The 7,725-nt window shown below is 43.0% G+C and overlaps 1 protein-coding gene across 1 annotated transcript in view; it reads left to right on the top strand.

Annotated features, from left to right (window-relative positions):
* The first annotated feature begins 402 nt into the window (after window positions 1-402).
* Map3k2 (mitogen-activated protein kinase kinase kinase 2) overlaps window positions 403-7,725 on the top strand; it is an 81,606-nt gene continuing 74,283 nt past the window's right edge. Inside the window, exon 1 of the mRNA XM_055625485.1 lies at window positions 403-868. The gene's annotated coding sequence lies outside the window, so the exon portion shown is untranslated. The remainder of the gene's footprint in view (window positions 869-7,725) is intronic.

Raw genomic sequence — 7,725 nt, 5'->3', positions numbered from 1 at the left:
CAGGGATTTCTAAAGTCCTTTAAAAACTTCTGAACTCTGTAGCCGCAGAAGGTCGCCAGGACCGGGAGACAGTCAACCGCTTCTCCGCCACTCGGCCGCTCTCCGCCTTCAGGGGAAACCCTTCCTGCAAGTCTCTGACGCGGGACCCTGGGCGCACGCGCAGAGCCCAGTGGCTCCGTCCCGCGCGCGCGGGCGCGCACCGGGGCCGAAGCCTGGGAACGTCGCGCGGTGGGAGCGCCGGGCTCGAGTGGGCGGGGCCCGGCGCGCTGCGCCGAACGGACGCCGCGCAGGCGCCTGCTCGCTCGCCTCTGCCGGGCGCGCGGAGGCGCCGGGTTCCGCTCCCGGCGGGCGGGGGGGGCGGTTGCGCGCGCACGAGCGAGCCGCCGTGACGTGCGCCGCCGAGCTACGCCAGACATCACGGGTCTGTGTGTAGTGGCGGCCCGGTTGTCCTCAGCCGCATTGCCCGGCGAGGGTGGCGCGGCGTTCGCGGGTCGGGCGGCCAGCGACCGAGACGATCCGCGGCGGACGATCGGTGGCAGAGTCGCCGCTTCCGCTCCGCCGCTTCTCCGGCTGCCGGCGACGCGGGCCCGTGGCTTCCTCCTCGTCGGCCCAGCACACCCCTCGGGCCCCGGGGCTGCAGCTCTCCAGAAGCGGGCGAGAGGCCCCGGTCCGCGCGCCCGCTGCCCTATGTGAAGCGGATTGGGCCTGCTCGCCGGCCCGGGCCCGGTTTCTGCTGCGGCCCTTCGGGCCTCGGGGACCCCGCGAGGCGCCGTTCCTGGGGGGCGCGGTGACAGGCCGTGCGGGGGCGGAGGGGCCAGCTCGGTGGCCTCCTCTCGGCCCTCGGCTCCGCGATCCCCTCCCAGCGGCGGTAAGTGCTTTTGGTTCAGCGTGCGACTGGGCCCTGGGACGGGAATTCCGCTGCAGGGAGGTCGGGGATAGCCCTGCTGGGCTCGGGCTGACCTCAGAACCCCCAGGTCGGGGCGACGTGGGCTGGGAAACTGTCAGACTCGTACTCGGCGGGAATTTTATTCTAACGAGAGGGTTGCAACCAGCTGATCGAAGGGAAGCTGGGACCGACGTGCTTTCAGCCAAAAATGTGCTTGTCTTTGGGTTGTCTGTGTGGCAGGCTGTGGAGGAAGGTTGTTTCCCCTCTTCTTGGAGCGGTCGGCCGGCTCTCAACGTGCATACACTTTGCTCCCTGTACTTGTATGTCAACTCGTCTCTTCTTCTCAGCCCCGCGGGACGAGTGTGCAGGCCACCAGCATTAAAAATGAAAAATTGAGGATCAGCGAAATGAAGGTGTAACTTCCCAAGGTCATGCCAGTGGCCATCGAGGAAGCCCCTCAGTTCAGATGTGCAGATATATTTCTGTAAGGACTTCGTTCCTCCGTCTTGCAGAAATATGTTAGGGAAATGGGATTGGCCGGAGCGTTTGTCCCTGGTTGTAAGTTCGAAACACCTAGCTAGATAGTATTTACACTTTCTGACTTAGGTTGTTGGAGATATATTTTGTTGCAGCTTATCCCCAGTCATTTTAGTTTCCAAAGGCATTACTTGTGGGAAATGGCTCTGCGCATCCTTTTGTACAGAACTGTATTAGAACTGTACAGAAAGCCATTTTCTATCTTATTGAAAAGAAATATACTTGCTAAAGCTGCATATTTCTTGAGGTTATGTTTTATTTTTGCACTATGTTGTTGATGTGTATAGGGAATTCACAGATTATTTCAGTTGCTCATTATGTGGCAATGTCAGTATACTTAGTGACTTTGCATTGTTTTATGTAGTATTTCAGAATTTAATGTCAAAAGTCAATGTGTACAACATTACAGAAAGTGATTTGTTGTGATTTAAGAATCTGTGCAAAATGCTACTAATCAGTTAACAGGCATTTTAATTTTAGCACTATGGTGTACTGTTTGATTAGTAAGCAGAGCTGGAGATTCTTACAGAAGAAAATGCTGATAAATTCCTTTAGAGTAATTAAAGTTTCATGTAATACAAATGCTCAATTATAGTACTCAAGTTTCACTGGTTTATTACCCTTTGAAGAAAACGTGTAGTTGACTGTCTTTTTGATAATGTGCAGGGAAGAGGTCACATTTATGGAGTTAACAGGTGAATGGCTTATACACAGACATTGGTCGAAGTAGGTTGAATTTGATATTATTTCAGACAGGTCGTCTAGTCATGCTCTTGGTGTGTCTGTTTGGAAAGAACTAGTTGTCAAGGGCTTATCTTAATTACGTATTAAAATTGAATCATTTAAGTGGTGTTTTAGGTGAAGTGTTGCACTCTAGTTGATTGCTGCTAAAGGGACAAACCTCTGTTAGCTGCTGCACTGTGTTTAATGTGCTATGCTTTTTGCAGTTGGGCTTTTAGGTTGCTTGTTTTCCTGCTTTGGAAAACTGGAGCTCTCTAGGTCCCTTCTCCACAGCTTTTTATCATGAAATCAGTTTAAGCATAAAGAAAATCTGTTAATGGTAAACAGCCATATGGTGACCTTCTCCAGTCAACATTTGTTGCTAGCTTGCTGTCTTTGTTTGTAAATATATATTGTTTTTGGTTGAACTGTTTGAAGCTGAGCTGTTGACATTATGACACTTCACCCTTGATGTGTCTGCTTGTTTTGCCTAAAGACAAGGGTACTTTTTTTTTTTTTTTGGCATGGATAAAGTACTGTTTGTTTTTTTTTTTTTTCATTTTCTTTAACACAATTAAAACAAAACAAAACACTATGTGTACTTGTGCATGACTGGTGCCTGTGGAAGTTAAAGGAGGGCATCAGATCACCCAGAACTAACATTGCAGGTAATTGTGAGCCACCATATGGGGGCTGAGATCCAAATCTGAGCCCTCTGCAAGGCCACTGGTGCTGGTGCTCTTAAACTGATAGGCCATAGCTTCAATCCCTCCGCAGTGTAATCTAAGATCGTAGTGTTTACGTCTCTCCAGTTGTCCTGAAAGGTCTGTCAGAGCTTTGTACAGCCGTTCTTACCAACCATGTTTAACCCTTTCAGATCTCTTCTATTGTACACTATCCAACTCCTCCTTGTGAAGTAACAGAAACCAAGGGTTCAGTTGTCTTAGAAAATGACTCACATTCTGATTGTCAGAAATTCTTCTTCCAGTGAAGTCAATGAGAAGCTCTTTTCTCTGTCCCACTTAAACTAGCTGTTGATTATAAACTAGTTTTAAAGAGTTCAAGAACAAGTATGCGGCCTTCATCCCTTTACTTCTTGATGCTGTTTGATCATGTGTTTAAGGGAATTATAGTAAGACCTGTTTCCTACTACAGTTAGCAAGATATCTGTTGGGGCATGGTGGTGCATGCCAGTAATCCCAGCGTTTAGGAGACAGAGACAGGTGATCTCTGAGTTTGAGGCTAGCTAAATAGAGAGGTCCAGTCTTAAAAAAAAAAAAGAAGACATCCGGGGTCATGGTAAGTGAGAACCTTGGTGACTCTAACCTAGTCACCAGTCATCTTTAAAAATTTTATTTTATGTGTTTGGACATTTTACCTGCCTGTATATCTCAATATCACATGTTTGGTGCCTAAAGAAACCAGAACAGGGTGTTGGAGTCTTTTGAAATTGGAGTTCCAGATTGTTGTAAGCTACTGTATGGGTGCTGGGAATTGAACCCAGGTCCTCTGGTAGAGCAGCCTTAACCACTGACCATCTCATCAGCTCCTTTATAGCTATCTTTTCATTTATAAATTGTAGTGTGGTAGCATTCTTGTCAAGCTGACTTGTGAATTCACTGTAGTAATCTTGTGTTGGTCAATAGATGGAAACAGGCTCACGGAAATTGTAAAATATCCTGGGCAGCTGCTATGTTCATTAAAATCTGGTTTTGTGGGTTTTTAAGATTTTTAGTGATGAATTCAAACTATCACCTGTTCTGAGTTGGTAAAGAAAGTTGGCTTGAGAAGAACTGGGAGAATGCAAAGGCGGCCTTTCCTTTTAACAGATAGTTAGTAAGGAAGTTTGTGTAAACTTTATCCAGTCAATGTTTGTTGCACAGGAGTATCCAGAAATATGGAACTCCGGCTTGGAGAACTGTAAGCTGTGGGTTGGGAGAAGTGATGTGTGTACCTCACTGGTTGGGAAAATGCTTTGCGTGCACAGGACCCTGGGTTTAAGCCCTACCACCCAAAACAAAACAAAACAAATTGTGGTTTTGAACTATACTCCATATTACCATTTCATAAATAAGCATTTGTGAATAATGAATGAACTTCTGATCATGAGGCATATTAATTACATTTACAGCTATACCTCATTTTTATTAAGCCAAATATAAAGAAATATGTAATATAAAATTAAATTTATATTTTCAACAAATATAGCAGATGATTATTTTAAAGATTTTGTAGTAAGATTTCCAAGTAGTACCTTCTGTCATTAAAAAATACTATTTAACTCATGAAAGAGTTTTGAAGATTTTTTTTTTTACATATATCTTTGTAAATCAAGTTGGTCTTTATATACAGAAATAAAAAGCACTTTTATTCTTAAAGTGCTTTTGTAGTATATCTACGTATCTAAACACCTGTACATAAATGCTTAGAAGAAACTTGAAAATAATTGTCTTGAATCCTTTGTATTTGTTTTTAACCTTGGTTGACATTTTCTTCTTTGTGGTTAATCACATATTTGCATTGTAATAGCTATTGATTTGTTGCTTATGTTGTTACTTGGATTGTTGTTGTATTATTATTTTAAAATTTAGATATATTTGGGCTGGAGAGATGGCTTAGAGGTTAAAAACACTGACTGTTCTTCAAAGGTTCTGAGTTCAATTCCTAGCATCCACGTGGTGGCTCATAAACATCTGTAATAAAATCTGGTGCCCTCTTCTGGCATGTAGGCACACATACAGACAGAATACTGTATAAATAATAACTAAAATCTAAAAAAAAATTAGATGTGTATACAGTGCAGGTTGGTCAGATCTTCTGAAGCCAGAGTAGCCCTGGCTATCCTGGAACCTGCTCTGTAGACCAGGCTATCCTTGGATTCAGAGATTTGCCTGCCTCTGTTTTCTGTGCACCACCACCATCCAGCCAGATTGACTGTCGTATATGTGAGTAATAGTTGTCTGTGTGAAATTCATAGTACCATAAAATTTAAAAGCTGTGTGTAACTCATCAATTTTGGATTTTTTTCTAAAGATAACCAACCCCACCCCTGGACATAATGCCCCTCTAGCGCTCTGTGTACAACTGCCTCTGCCATCATTCTAACAAACATGCTAGTGGGAAGTTAGCTATTCAAGGACAGAAGTAGTGTTTTGTTGATTTTTTTTTTTGTACCCCCAGATCTAGCACAAAATAAACAATAGGGTCTTCGTTTTTACTTAAAAGACCATGAGTACCCAAAATTGTTGTAGTTATACAGTAGTTTTTGTCTAATTTTCTGCCCGAGTTTCCTTTTTCTCTTGTGCAATTTATTTGATTTTATTTAGCTGACTTAAAGCATAAGTTTCTGTTTAGGTACTGTGTAAGGACTACTTTCAGTAACATAATTCAGTTAATCCTGACACTAACTATCTCAGTGAGCTAGCCGCTATTGCTGTATCCAGACTTCAGATGAGGGGCCTGAATCTCTGGGATTATAGGTAGTTTGCCTATGTTTAGAATCTCTTGTAGAACTAGGGTTTAGATTAAGACTGTCTGGCTCCAGCATCCCTGATTTCACACACTGCCTCTCTGTTTGCTTTACCAAAGTAGTAGGCCTTACCATTCATTTGCTGAGAATGTAGTAAGCTTGTTGAGTGTGTCTCCCAGGGCCTTGAAAAGTAGGCAACTGTAGGAACCTAATGAATAAACTGACACAAATCATGTCTATCTGATGAACAGTGAAACTCTATTAATATGATTAGGGCTGATGGCATTCATTTTAGGAAAAATAGTCTAAGGGAAATAAAAATGAGAGGTGGAGAACCTCTGGCCTTGAGTCTCAGAAGAGACTTTAGACTTTGAGTTTTTAAACAGTGTTAAGACTGTGCATTAGTCAGGGTTCTGTAAACAAACAGAACTGATAGAATGAAAAAAGCGAATATATATATATACATATGCATATAAAGGGATTTGTTAGAGTGGCTTATAGGTTGTGGTCTGGGTAGTTCAGGAATGGTAGCCTCCCTTTGGAAAGGCAAGAATGGAGGTTCAGGAGATTGTATGTCTCAGCAGTTTTCATCTGGTGCTGGAGTCTTAGGGATTCCTAGGGAGTTCCTAATCTTCAGTCTGTGGTGGAATCTGGAAGAAATAGGGTCTAACCCAGCAAAAGAATGCCTCAGATCATGATGGATGAGTTTGTTAGACAGAGCAAGGGCAAGCTGGCACAAAGCAAATGCTTCCTTTTCCCACATCCTTTTATGTGGTTACGATTTAGAGTGGCTCTTCCTACCTCAAATGATCCAATCAAGAAAATCCCTTTCCTCACAGGTGTGCCCCAGCTGCCTGGGTTTTAGTTGATTTCAGATTCAGTCACATTGAGAACCAACATCAGGGATCACAGACTGTGAAAAATTACAAGCTTTTTTGAAGTTGGACTAAGTGCATTTTGGATTATGATATGGCCACGAGACTGTTGTGGGCAGAGAAGGGAATGTGGTGATTATAATGAGAAATGTCCCTCTTAGTCTTGAGGATTCGAATGGTTAGTGTCTAATTGGTGGTGCTGCTTGGGGGGCACTTTGCTGAAGGAAGTGTGTGATTGGATGTGAGCTTTGAGAGCTTCAGGCCTTGTCCTGCTTTGAGTTTGTTCTCTCTGCTTTGTGCTTGTGATTGATGAGTGAACTCTCTGTTTCTTGCTCTGGTTGTCATGCATGCTGCTTCTGCCATGCTTTCTCACCTCTGGAACCATAAACCCATATACAGTTTTCCTTTGAAAGTTGCCCTGGTCCTGGTGTTTATCCTGGCAATAGAAAAATAAATGATACTGAGTTTTTCAGGTCTATGATGTAGCTGGGTTAATTGGTTCTATTTTGGGTTTCCTGAGAAACCTTATATTAATTTCCACAGTGGCTACACAAGTTTACATTCCCATTAGCAGTATGTAAGGGTTGCTCTCAACCCACACATCCTTGCTATCTTGGTTGTTAGTTCCCACCTTCTCTCTTTTTGGATGATAGTTTTTCTGACTAGGGTGAAATGGAATGTCAAAGTAGTTTTAATTTGCATTTGGCTAAGGATGCTGAATACTTTCATATATTTAATGGTTGTTTGCATATCTTCTTTAGAGAGCTATCTGTTCATCTAATTAGCTCATTTATTGATTGGATGATATGTATGTCTATATTTTTTAGTGTTTAATTGTTACAGTTCTTCATATATTCTAGATATTAGATCCCTGTCCAGTGGGGCAGAGACTTTCTCCATACTGCAGACTTTCCCCCCCACTTTGGTGATTATTCACTTTGCTTTGCAGAAGTTTTTTTTTTAATGTTTTCTAACTGCATTTGATAACTTTTTGAGTTACTTTCTGTGCTATTGGAGACCTTTTCAGAAAGCCCTTACATAGCAATATCTTGAAGTGTTTTAGCTATATCATTAAGGTCTTTGATTTATTGGAATTAATTTTTTGTGCAGGGTGAGAGATACACAGACCTAATTTCATTCTTGCACATTCATGAGTGCTTTAATTCTGAATTAACTCTTTTCCATCATCCATCCTTCCTTCCTTCCTTCCTTCCTTCCTTCCTTCCTTCCTTCCTTCC

The sequence above is a fragment of the Psammomys obesus genome, unplaced genomic scaffold (assembly GCF_907164565.1).
Source record: "Psammomys obesus unplaced genomic scaffold, mPsaObe1.curated_primary_1811, whole genome shotgun sequence".
Lineage (NCBI taxonomy): Eukaryota > Metazoa > Chordata > Mammalia > Rodentia > Muridae > Psammomys > Psammomys obesus.
Note: the sequence above shows the minus strand (reverse complement) of the source record. Positions and strands in the feature narration are given on the sequence as shown.